The following is a 13,043-nucleotide window of genomic DNA, read 5'->3' on the forward strand; positions in this document are numbered from 1 at the left end:
TCCCATTTTTCAAATACTACAGCTTCTTTTGTAAATATGCAAGACGTGTTGGAGGGAACAGAAATTGCACCATCATTTGCTAATCTGAGCTCATTTCAGGGAAGTTTTTCAATTGCTTTCTGTAGTCTTCCTAAATTAAATCTGAGTATTAACATAGTCCAATATTATTAACAAGCTATTTTTTATGGCTGTGCACATCTGGTCACAAATAAAGAGGTAGAGGGAGAGACTGAATAGTGTTGCATCAGATGCCAAACATATGAATGTGTTTGTTAAAATTTAAAAAAGGGAGCAGATTTGATGCTTTTAGATGGCTAGAAAATGCTTGATACCCAACTGCAAGCTGTTGGGAAAGGTGCAGCAGTCGACTATTTTTTAAAGTAATTAACAATTAACATATTACTGGGTTCTTGTCAAATGCCATGTTCATCAATGCTCAATTTTTATTTAAAAAAATGCTTCTGTTCTTCTTTGTGTGTAGCACTGTAGCATACTGTCTTGTGAATTCCCTGGCATTATGCATTGCAAGAGTAGGTCCTGTGCATTCACAATGACAATTTGTAACTAAAAAGGTATTCTTTCCATCTGATGCTTTAGGCTTTTACGATTTTTAACAACTTTATTGTCTTTTGACAAATAAATACTGATAATCACAAAAAAACTAAAATAGTATACAGTATATGAACACATCTCAGAAATGCTCATTCAGAATGCAGCAGCTAGAATTGTTACTAGGAGCAGACAGTATGACCATATAACCCCTATACTTAGCTCTCTTCATTGGCTTCCTGTCAGGTACAGGGCGGACTTCAAAATCCTTCTACTTACTTACAAGGCTCTCAGAGGTCAGGCACCTGTCTATCTAATGGAATTTAATAATATATACATCCAAGTCGCCCGCTTAGATCACAGAATGCAGGTCTTCTTCATATTCCACGCATTCACAAAAAAGCAGTTGGCGGTAAAGCCTTTAGTTCCAGGGCCCCTAGCTTATGGAACAGTCTCCCACCCCATGTTCGGGATGCCGAGTTGATCTCAGTATTCAAATCCAGACTGAAGACCTATTACTACAGCCTAGCCTACTCACACCTTACATCATAGCCTGCTGCAGCCATGGCTGCTGGTGCTGCTGTACATGCCATCGTGTGTCTCTGTGTTGGCCTATCAGATACTGTAGATATATCTGTTCTGACCAAACTATCCTATTCACCTCCCCACATGTCCGGATGGCTCCCAGGCTGGGCACCATCTGAGTTGGATGCTGTATCACTACCATGGATCTAAGAGGAACATCGTGGATATAGCTATCGTAGGAGGATTTTGCTGGTCTATGGAGATCTGCATGGAGTTCAGACAGATTTTCTGCTTCCTCCTTCCCTTCTCTCCAAAGATCTCCGAGGTAATAGTTCTCTTTAATAATGGACCGGGCCAGGTTACCTGCTCCCTTGACTGGAACCTCGATGCCTTTGAACACCCCCATGTTCCTCACCCTCCACATGGCATCCTTTCCACTATTCACTGGGCTTGTACGATTTGATTTTTAAGAACTTTATTTTCTTTTCACAAAAAAATACAGGGAATCACAAATTAGAAAGCTTTACATTAATATACATACTTAAAACAGTATACAGTATATGATCACATCTCATTACGTTTTGACATGGTACCAGTTACATAGCAACAATTTATTTTGTTCTGGTGCAAATCACATTCTTTACTTAAACATGATAATGTTTTTCACAGCTTCTTGAGATACTGTCCTATGCCCTCTATTTCCCACAGATTTTCTGCTTCCTCCCTCCCTTCTCTCCACAGATCTCTGAGGTAATAGTTCTCTCGGGTGATGAACAGGGCCAGGCTACCTGCTGCCTTGACCGGGACCTCGATGCCTTTGAACACCCCCATGTTCCTCACTCTCCACAGGGCATCTTTCCCACTGTTCACCACGGCCCAGATCCTGTCAAACTTCCTCCTGACGTGTCATCTGACGCCGTATATAACGAAAGCAGCAGTCGGGGAAAATTGGGGCGAGAGAGCTTGCAACCAGTCTTCAAACTGGGCCCAGAAGGCCTTAGCAAAAAAGCAGGACCACAGGAGACGGGTCACAGTCTCCTCCTCACCGCAGCCCACCCTATCGCAGCGAGGGCTGGGGGGGTGAGGCCCCTACGGTACAAGAAAGTTCGCACCGGTAAGCACTGGTGGACGACACTCCAGGCTAAGTCTCTGTGAACGTTGCATAGACACTTAGAGGATGTGTGTTTCCACACCTTCCTTGTTTGGGCTGATGTTAAAATGCCCACAGGGGTCTGCCTATTGTTCTGGGGTGCAACGAAATCTTCCAGTTTTTGGACGCTGACATCTTGGAGGGGAATATGGCCAATTGGGTGAGATCTTAAAAAACTTTTAACTTTCCTATAAATTGCAGGGCATGTGTCAGAGATTATATCCCCCATAACGTTCCCTTAACTCAACCAGTTAAACAGTGCCTCCTTCTCTGTTTGATCTACAGTGCAGTGGGGCGGCAGACCCAGAGTGGCTGCTCACCCATGTGGAAGCGCATTTCAGTGGTGGATCAAAGTGCTTTGGGATGAGTTGTTGGTTTCACTCTCCCACAACCTTTTGTCTCCTGCTCTCAGATTTGTTTATACACTGCCAAGTATTCTCCACGTGTGTCCTTCAGTTTGTGTTTCACTGTTAACCTTTAGGCTGTCAGTGTAGGACAGGAAGGGTACTGTACTTTATTTCGCATTGGTAACAGCATCCGAAAACCTTTGCTGTGCTATACTAGTAAACTTTTTCTGTTAGTATTTCATTTCTAATATTTTTGTAAAAAACAAGAGTCCACTTCAATTCTATTCTTTTCTTTTGGGGAAATGGATGGCAGGTTTATATTCATGTGTTAAAAGATATTGTAAAAATATCTTTGAAATATCAAGTGGAAAACAATGTAAATTATAATCATATACAGTAAATTTATTTATTCTAGACAAGTGACAAAATAATAATAAAGGGGTTTTTAGAATAAACCAGTACAAAATCTGAAAGGATTGAATTTATTCTTTTAATATTGTTTTATAATAATATTATTATATTTTATTATATTATATTATGGCCTCTGTAACCACCACTTTAGCATGTAACTTCTAAAATTAAAATGCTTGAAATACATCAGCTTCCGACACTGTCCAATGTCCTTTTCACAATTAACTCAGAGCCCAGTTCTGGAGAGTCCCAGTCCAGGATGTTTTATAGGTGGCCTTCAGATTACGGATTTCCAGTATCCTGAAACAACTGGTTCAGATGGTGTGTTCAATTACGTCATTAAGATATGACAAGCGGTGGGTGCAAAACAGGACACACCCTCGACGGGACACCCGTCCATCGCAGGGCACAGACACAGACATGCACACTCCAGGCTCAATTAACTTGTCAGTATATCTTTTCCACACAGAGAACACCTCAGGTCCAGAATTGAACCAAGGACCTCAGCACTGCACCACAGTGCTACTCTATTAAGAGATCATTTTTTATAAAAATCAGAATACCTACCCATTAGCCTACAAGCCACCTCCTTTTCAAGGAAACTTCAATTGCTTGATGAATTGTGTGAAACTGTGCTCCTAACCTTTAAATAATAGGATGTTTAGAGAGCTAACAACTGAAATGGGCTTCTCCAGGACGAGGGGACGCCCACTGAATATGCCACCTAATCCCATGAAGACCGAGAAACTTTGTGATGTCTTCTAAACTCCAGAAATATCATTTATTCTATTATTGTGGATGCAAATTTTTAAGCCAAGTTAATGGCTCTGAAAAACTCAAGATATTAATCATTTTAGCACAAATATAATAACATAAGCATTATAAACACCCAAAATTTGTTTTTGATTTGGAAGTTTGAATTAAAGCTACAATGTACTCAGTCAAAACTTCCAGTTCCAGCTGAGGGGGAATACAGGCACATCTGGCTGCCACTCCTAGCCTGCAGTTTGCTTGTTGTCATTCACTTAATACATTCATTTTTTCTTTCTTCCACCCTTTTATGTTCAATTTGTTTATTGGTTTCTCAGAAAAAACAAACAATATTAAATGGTACCATATACAACATTGAACAAATGTGAACAATAATCATGGCGTAACAGACTTGATACCTAAGCAAACTGTATAAATCCTACAATAATGTAAGGACAGAAAGAAAGGAGTAGAAAATGGAAACCAGAGATGTGGAAGAGATAGCCAAAGGGAAAAGAGGAAAAAAAAAAGGTACTGAAAGTACAGAATAGGGAAGCCACAGTTTTCAAGGTCTTTCATATATCTAGGTCGATCTGCGAGCTCCTAAAGAAGTTTAAAAAGGGCTGTCATTTCCCAGATGTATTATTCTATACTGTCTCTGGATTGCACGACATTAGCTACTGTACTGTGAAATTCCTATGGGATCAGATTTAAGGATTTGAACTTTCTGAAGAAATATGTGAAACTATACCGTATTGAATACATTCTCCATCTATATGTGCAAGGCATAGCTTAATACAGTTCAAAGTAGTTCACCACCTCCACTTTTCTAATGTTAAACTGGTTAAAGTTTTCCCAAACATCAGACCTAAGCATGATAAGAGCAAGCAGGCCCCTGCTACTCTCTTTCACATGTACAGGTCTTATTTGGCACTGAAGTCATCTTGGAAGTCTAGATTTGAATCTCTTCCAAAGACTTCAGATGTGCCCCTCAAGACCTCTCTTTTTATAGGTATCTTTGGTGTCCCTCATAATCACATTTTCTCTAATAGTCAGTTAGTTGCACCCACCTTCACTCACTGGATAAGGGATGCTTGTCCTATGAGCATTGCCAGGACATTGGGATCCTGCATCTAATGAAATACATCCATCGCAGCTCTAGACACTGTTTTCTTCCACCTCCCCTAGCTGAGTTACTGGCCCTCTTTTCTGGCACAAGGCTGCTAAATCGTCCCGCACTGGCGCTGACATGAACAATCTACTCTCCCTTCTGTACCTGGAACACACTCTGCTTACCATTATACTCCTCGAACTCAATACTGCTTTTGACTGTTAACCCTGACATCTAACTTTCTCGTCTTGAGACTACTTGCGGTTAATGACATTCCTCTTAAATGATTCCAGTCTTACTTTACTGATCGCCAACCCTTACTGGGGTATGTAAATCCCCACCGAACAAATGACAGTATGTTCAGAATTCAGCAGACAGAATACTGACCATGTCCTCTGCAAGTGATCACAATACTACTATACTGGAGTCCTTGCACTGGCTTCCTGTCAGGTTTCGTGTCTACTTTAAACTCCTCGTCCTTACCTAAGGCTCTCCACGGTTTGGGACCTCAGAACCTACCTGAGTTACTATCGTCCTACTCTCCACCTCACAACCTTCGCTCTTCTAACTCTGGTCTCCTATCTGCCCCCCAAACCCATCTACACTTTATGGGAGACAGGGTCTTTACCTGCATTGCCCCAAAGCTCTAGAAATCCACCCACAATGATATTAGAGAATAACCTTCCACCACTTCCAAATCAAGACTCCACATCTTCATTTATAGAAGAGTTTTTATTTAATGCTGTTAATGTGCTTTAAGAAACCGCTTTTAAAGGTTTTCCCTAACAGAAAGAGCATAACTATGATAATACCACAACTAGTATTCTGATTTAAAATACATAGGTTAGCAAATAAATGTATAGAAAACAGTACAAAATGTGTAAAAAAAACACACTCCTTACTTACCTGCTTGAGAAAGAAAGAAACGGCCATCAATGGTTGGGAACAGCTGCCATGAAGCAACACTTCCAACCTGATTTGATCTAAATATTTTGATTTGAAAAAAGACACCAGTATGACTTACTCGACACTTGTGAAAGTTCTTCCTTTACACCAGTACAAGAGAGCCACCCACTCAGAATGTGTCTCCCTCTTCCTCAGCCAGCAAGAGAGAGGAACGATCATCAATGGTCGGGAACAGCTGCCCTGAAGCAACACTCCCGACCCGTTTCACGCTCAGGAGGAGACACTATGGATCCTCCTCGTGGTTGGCGAGACCAAACACTTTCGAAACGCGTTTCTCAAGTCACAAACTATAGAAATGATCCCTGAAAGTATAGTCTTAGCTCGCCACCCCTCGAGCAGCGCACCCCAGTAAACCTGAAAGCAATTCCAGTCGTGGTGAGCAGTTTCAATGAGTTCATTTTTTCTTAAGACAGCTTAAGTATTTGAAGGTCGACGAGTCATTTTGTTCTATCGGTCCTTCCTTGAATCTGTACTCACTTTTACCCCGACCTGCTGCTTTGGCAACCTGAATCCGAGAGGCAAGAACAAGCTGGGCAGTCTTGTGAACATATGTCGCGAGGTCATCGGTGCTGATCTTCCAGCCCTTTCCACCATCTTATCATACACGTTTTGAGTAAAGCAACATCCGACTGTGATGATCCTTCACACCCCTTGTTTAATACTTTCCAGTTACTCCCATCAGAAAGCAGATAGCGACTCCCCAGCTCCAAAACCAACAGATTTAAGTTCTCATTCATACCTGTAGCCATATCGTTACTTCACACTTGACCTTCTATGCAAATATGTATGTCTATTGTTGTTGTTCCTGTCGTTTTTTTTCTTCTGTCCATCTGTACACCAACACTGCTGCTGTAAAGCAACTTGCCCCCCCCAAGGGATAATAAAGACTCTCTCTTTCTCTAACCTCTGCTGCAGCCGGCACCCCCTTGGCTCTCAAGATACGTTCTCACAACCCTCATCAGAAAGAACCTTGTTTATAGCTAAAACATGCCATTACTAAAATAAACGGAAACAATGACAAATTACTCACATTAAACTTGAGAACTGATGAAAAAATACCACTTATCAGTTCATCCTTAAATAACCAGCTTTGATCAAACAAACGGGCAGTGTCATATTAGCGGCGCAGTCTTCATGAAAGAAAAGAAGAACTTTTTGATTTGAAAAAAGACACCAGTATGACTTACTCGACACTTGTGAAAGTTCTTCCTTTACACCAGTACAAGAGAGCCACCCACTCAGAATGTGTCTCCCTCTTCCTCAGCCAGCAAGAGAGAGGAACGATCATCAATGGTCGGGAACAGCTGCCCTGAAGCAACACTCCCGACCCGTTTCACGCTCAGGAGGAGACACTATGGATCCTCCTCGTGGTTGGCGAGACCAAACACTTTCGAAACGCATTTCTCAAGTCACAAACTATAGAAATGATCCCTGAAAGTATAGTCTTAGCTCGCCACCCCTCGAGCAGCGCACCCCAGTAAACCTGAAAGCAATTCCAGTCGTGGTGAGCAGTTTCAATGGGTTCATTTTTTCTTAAGACAGCTTAAGTATTTGAAGGTCGACGAGTCATTTTGTTCTATCGGTCCTTCCTTGAATCTGTACTCACTTTTACCCCGACCTGCTGCTTTGGCAACCTGAATCCGAGAGGCAAGAACAAGCTGGGCAGTCTTGTGAACATATGTCGCGAGGTCATCGGTGCTGATCTTCCAGCCCTTTCCACCATCTTATCATACACGTGTTTTGAGTAAAGCAACATCCGACTGTGATGATCCTTCACACCCCTTGTTTAATACTTTCCAGTTACTCCCATCAGAAAGCAGATAGCGACTCCCCAGCTCCAAAACCAACAGATTTAAGTTCTCATTCATACCTGTAGCCATATCGTTACTTCACACTTGACCTTCTATGCAAATATGTATGTCTATTGTTGTTGTTCCTGTCGTTTTTTTTCTTCTGTCCATCTGTACACCAACACTGCTGCTGTAAAGCAACTTGCCCCCCCCCAAGGGATAATAAAGACTCTCTCTCTAACCTCTGCTGCAGCCGGCACCCCCTTGGCTCTCAAGATACGTTCTCACAACCCTCATCAAAAAGAACCTTGTTTATAGCTAAAACATGCCATTACTAAAATAAACGGAAACAATGACAAATTACTCACATTAAACTTGAGAACTGATGAAAAAATACCACTTATCAGTTCATCCTTAAATAACCAGCTTTGATCAAACAAACGGGCAGTGTCATATTAGCGGCGCAGTCTTCATGAAAGAAAAGAAGAACTTTTTGATTTGAAAAAAGACACCAGTATGACTTACTCGACACTTGTGAAAGTTCTTCCTTTACACCAGTACAAGAGAGCCACCCACTCAGAATGTGTCTCCCTCTTCCTCAGCCAGCAAGAGAGAGGAACGATCATCAATGGTCGGGAACAGCTGCCCTGAAGCAACACTCCCGACCCGTTTCACGCTCAGGAGGAGACACTATGGATCCTCCTCGTGGTTGGCGAGACCAAACACTTTCGAAACGCGTTTCTCAAGTCACAAACTATAGAAATGATCCCTGAAAGTATAGTCTTAGCTCGCCACCCCTCGAGCAGCGCACCCCAGTAAACCTGAAAGCAATTCCAGTCGTGGTGAGCAGTTTCAATGGGTTCATTTTTTCTTAAGACAGCTTAAGTATTTGAAGGTCGACGAGTCATTTTGTTCTATCGGTCCTTCCTTGAATCTGTACTCACTTTTACCCCGACCTGCTGCTTTGGCAACCTGAATCCGAGAGGCAAGAACAAGCTGGGCAGTCTTGTGAACATATGTCGCGAGGTCATCGGTGCTGATCTTCCAGCCCTTTCCACCATCTTATCATACACGTGTTTTGAGTAAAGCAACATCCGACTGTGATGATCCTTCACACCCCTTGTTTAATACTTTCCAGTTACTCCCATCAGAAAGCAGATAGCGACTCCCCAGCTCCAAAACCAACAGATTTAAGTTCTCATTCATACCTGTAGCCATATCGTTACTTCACACTTGACCTTCTATGCAAATATGTATGTCTATTGTTGTTGTTCCTGTCGTTTTTTTTCTTCTGTCCATCTGTACACCAACACTGCTGCTGTAAAGCAACTTGCCCCCCCCAAGGGATAATAAAGACTCTCTCTTTCTCTAACCTCTGCTGCAGCCGGCACCCCCTTGGCTCTCAAGATACGTTCTCACAACCCTCATCAGAAAGAACCTTGTTTATAGCTAAAACATGCCATTACTAAAATAAACGGAAACAATGACAAATTACTCACATTAAACTTGAGAACTGATGAAAAAATACCACTTATCAGTTCATCCTTAAATAACCAGCTTTGATCAAACAAACGGGCAGTGTCATATTAGCGGCGCAGTCTTCATGAAAGAAAAGAAGAACTTTTTGATTTGAAAAAAGACACCAGTATGACTTACTCGACACTTGTGAAAGTTCTTCCTTTACACCAGTACAAGAGAGCCACCCACTCAGAATGTGTCTCCCTCTTCCTCAGCCAGCAAGAGAGAGGAACGATCATCAATGGTCGGGAACAGCTGCCCTGAAGCAACACTCCCGACCCGTTTCACGCTCAGGAGGAGACACTATGGATCCTCCTCGTGGTTGGCGAGACCAAACACTTTCGAAACGCGTTTCTCAAGTCACAAACTATAGAAATGATCCCTGAAAGTATAGTCTTAGCTCGCCACCCCTCGAGCAGCGCACCCCAGTAAACCTGAAAGCAATTCCAGTCGTGGTGAGCAGTTTCAATGGGTTCATTTTTTCTTAAGACAGCTTAAGTATTTGAAGGTCGACGAGTCATTTTGTTCTATCGGTCCTTCCTTGAATCTGTACTCACTTTTACCCCGACCTGCTGCTTTGGCAACCTGAATCCGAGAGGCAAGAACAAGCTGGGCAGTCTTGTGAACATATGTCGCGAGGTCATCGGTGCTGATCTTCCAGCCCTTTCCACCATCTTATCATACACGTTTTGAGTAAAGGAACATCCGACTGTGATGATCCTTCACACCCCTTGTTTAATACTTTCCAGTTACTCCCATCAGAAAGCAGATAGCGACTCCCCAGCTCCAAAACCAACAGATTTAAGTTCTCATTCATACCTGTAGCCATATCGTTACTTCACACTTGACCTTCTATGCAAATATGTATGTCTATTGTTGTTGTTCCTGTCGTTTTTTTTCTTCTGTCCATCTGTACACCAACACTGCTGCTGTAAAGCAACTTGCCCCCCCCAAGGGATAATAAAGACTCTCTCTTTCTCTAACCTCTGCTGCAGCCGGCACCCCCTTGGCTCTCAAGATACGTTCTCACAACCCTCATCAGAAAGAACCTTGTTTATAGCTAAAACATGCCATTACTAAAATAAACGGAAACAATGACAAATTACTCACATTAAACTTGAGAACTGATGAAAAAATACCACTTATCAGTTCATCCTTAAATAACCAGCTTTGATCAAACAAACGGGCAGTGTCATATTAGCGGCGCAGTCTTCATGAAAGAAAAGAAGAACTTTTTGATTTGAAAAAAGACACCAGTATGACTTACTCGACACTTGTGAAAGTTCTTCCTTTACACCAGTACAAGAGAGCCACCCACTCAGAATGTATCTCCCTCTTCCTCAGCCAGCAAGAGAGAGGAACGATCATCAATGGTCGGGAACAGCTGCCCTGAAGCAACACTCCCGACCCGTTTCACGCTCAGGAGGAGACACTATGGATCCTCCTCGTGGTTGGCGAGACCAAACACTTTCGAAACGCATTTCTCAAGTCACAAACTATAGAAATGATCCCTGAAAGTATAGTCTTAGCTCGCCACCCCTCGAGCAGCGCACCCCAGTAAACCTGAAAGCAATTCCAGTCGTGGTGAGCAGTTTCAATGGGTTCATTTTTTCTTAAGACAGCTTAAGTATTTGAAGGTCGACGAGTCATTTTGTTCTATCGGTCCTTCCTTGAATCTGTACTCACTTTTACCCCGACCTGCTGCTTTGGCAACCTGAATCCGAGAGGCAAGAACAAGCTGGGCAGTCTTGTGAACATATGTCGCGAGGTCATCGGTGCTGATCTTCCAGCCCTTTCCACCATCTTATCATACACGTGTTTTGAGTAAAGCAACATCCGACTGTGATGATCCTTCACACCCCTTGTTTAATACTTTCCAGTTACTCCCATCAGAAAGCAGATAGCGACTCCCCAGCTCCAAAACCAACAGATTTAAGTTCTCATTCATACCTGTAGCCATATCGTTACTTCACACTTGACCTTCTATGCAAATATGTATGTCTATTGTTGTTGTTCCTGTCGTTTTTTTTCTTCTGTCCATCTGTACACCAACACTGCTGCTGTAAAGCAACTTGCCCCCCCCCAAGGGATAATAAAGACTCTCTCTCTAACCTCTGCTGCAGCCGGCACCCCCTTGGCTCTCAAGATACGTTCTCACAACCCTCATCAAAAAGAACCTTGTTTATAGCTAAAACATGCCATTACTAAAATAAACGGAAACAATGACAAATTACTCACATTAAACTTGAGAACTGATGAAAAAATACCACTTATCAGTTCATCCTTAAATAACCAGCTTTGATCAAACAAACGGGCAGTGTCATATTAGCGGCGCAGTCTTCATGAAAGAAAAGAAGAACTTTTTGATTTGAAAAAAGACACCAGTATGACTTACTCGACACTTGTGAAAGTTCTTCCTTTACACCAGTACAAGAGAGCCACCCACTCAGAATGTGTCTCCCTCTTCCTCAGCCAGCAAGAGAGAGGAACGATCATCAATGGTCGGGAACAGCTGCCCTGAAGCAACACTCCCGACCCGTTTCACGCTCAGGAGGAGACACTATGGATCCTCCTCGTGGTTGGCGAGACCAAACACTTTCGAAACGCGTTTCTCAAATCACAAACTATAGAAATGATCCCTGAAAGTATAGTCTTAGCTCGCCACCCCTCGAGCAGCGCACCCCAGTAAACCTGAAAGCAATTCCAGTCGTGGTGAGCAGTTTCAATGGGTTCATTTTTTCTTAAGACAGCTTAAGTATTTGAAGGTCGACGAGTCATTTTGTTCTATCGGTCCTTCCTTGAATCTGTACTCACTTTTACCCCGACCTGCTGCTTTGGCAACCTGAATCCGAGAGGCAAGAACAAGCTGGGCAGTCTTGTGAACATATGTCGCGAGGTCATCGGTGCTGATCTTCCAGCCCTTTCCACCATCTTATCATACACGTGTTTTGAGTAAAGCAACATCCGACTGTGATGATCCTTCACACCCCTTGTTTAATACTTTCCAGTTACTCCCATCAGAAAGCAGATAGCGACTCCCCAGCTCCAAAACCAACAGATTTAAGTTCTCATTCATACCTGTAGCCATATCGTTACTTCACACTTGACCTTCTATGCAAATATGTATGTCTATTGTTGTTGTTCCTGTCGTTTTTTTTCTTCTGTCCATCTGTACACCAACACTGCTGCTGTAAAGCAACTTGCCCCCCCCCAAGGGATAATAAAGACTCTCTCTCTAACCTCTGCTGCAGCCGGCACCCCCTTGGCTCTCAAGATACGTTCTCACAACCCTCATCAAAAAGAACCTTGTTTATAGCTAAAACATGCCATTACTAAAATAAACGGAAACAATGACAAATTACTCACATTAAACTTGAGAACTGATGAAAAAATACCACTTATCAGTTCATCCTTAAATAACCAGCTTTGATCAAACAAACGGGCAGTGTCATATTAGCGGCGCAGTCTTCATGAAAGAAAAGAAGAACTTTTTGATTTGAAAAAAGACACCAGTATGACTTACTCGACACTTGTGAAAGTTCTTCCTTTACACCAGTACAAGAGAGCCACCCACTCAGAATGTGTCTCCCTCTTCCTCAGCCAGCAAGAGAGAGGAACGATCATCAATGGTCGGGAACAGCTGCCCTGAAGCAACACTCCCGACCCGTTTCACGCTCAGGAGGAGACACTATGGATCCTCCTCGTGGTTGGCGAGACCAAACACTTTCGAAACGCGTTTCTCAAGTCACAAACTATAGAAATGATCCCTGAAAGTATAGTCTTAGCTCGCCACCCCTCGAGCAGCGCACCCCAGTAAACCTGAAAGCAATTCCAGTCGTGGTGAGCAGTTTCAATGGGTTCATTTTTTCTTAAGACAGCTTAAGTATTTGAAGGTCGACGAGTCATTTTGTTCTATCGGTCCTTCC

The 13,043-nt window shown here is 42.7% G+C and overlaps 7 non-coding genes across 7 annotated transcripts; all 7 read right to left on the reverse strand.

Annotated features, from left to right (window-relative positions):
• Window positions 1–5,913: 5,913 nt before the first annotated feature.
• LOC148831234 (small nucleolar RNA U3) lies at window positions 5,914–6,127 on the reverse strand. Its single transcript, XR_016091407.1, has one exon. It is a non-coding gene; the product is annotated as a small nucleolar RNA U3 (small nucleolar RNA).
• A 915-nt stretch (window positions 6,128–7,042) lies between these two features.
• LOC148831235 (small nucleolar RNA U3) lies at window positions 7,043–7,256 on the reverse strand. Its single transcript, XR_016091397.1, has one exon. It is a non-coding gene; the product is annotated as a small nucleolar RNA U3 (small nucleolar RNA).
• A 914-nt stretch (window positions 7,257–8,170) lies between these two features.
• Window positions 8,171–8,384, reverse strand: LOC148831236 (small nucleolar RNA U3). The gene has a single exon (XR_016091408.1). It is a non-coding gene; the product is annotated as a small nucleolar RNA U3 (small nucleolar RNA).
• A 917-nt stretch (window positions 8,385–9,301) lies between these two features.
• On the reverse strand, window positions 9,302–9,515 carry LOC148831237 (small nucleolar RNA U3). Its single transcript, XR_016091409.1, has one exon. It is a non-coding gene; the product is annotated as a small nucleolar RNA U3 (small nucleolar RNA).
• Window positions 9,516–10,430: 915 nt separating this feature from the next.
• Window positions 10,431–10,644, reverse strand: LOC148831238 (small nucleolar RNA U3). The gene has a single exon (XR_016091411.1). It is a non-coding gene; the product is annotated as a small nucleolar RNA U3 (small nucleolar RNA).
• A 914-nt stretch (window positions 10,645–11,558) lies between these two features.
• Window positions 11,559–11,772, reverse strand: LOC148831239 (small nucleolar RNA U3). Its single transcript, XR_016091428.1, has one exon. It is a non-coding gene; the product is annotated as a small nucleolar RNA U3 (small nucleolar RNA).
• Window positions 11,773–12,686: 914 nt separating this feature from the next.
• Window positions 12,687–12,900, reverse strand: LOC148831240 (small nucleolar RNA U3). Its single transcript, XR_016091410.1, has one exon. It is a non-coding gene; the product is annotated as a small nucleolar RNA U3 (small nucleolar RNA).
• Window positions 12,901–13,043: the final 143 nt, after the last annotated feature.

This window comes from Atractosteus spatula, chromosome 7 (genome assembly GCF_055471065.1).
Source record: "Atractosteus spatula isolate fAtrSpa1 chromosome 7, fAtrSpa1.hap1, whole genome shotgun sequence".
NCBI lineage: Eukaryota > Metazoa > Chordata > Actinopteri > Semionotiformes > Lepisosteidae > Atractosteus > Atractosteus spatula.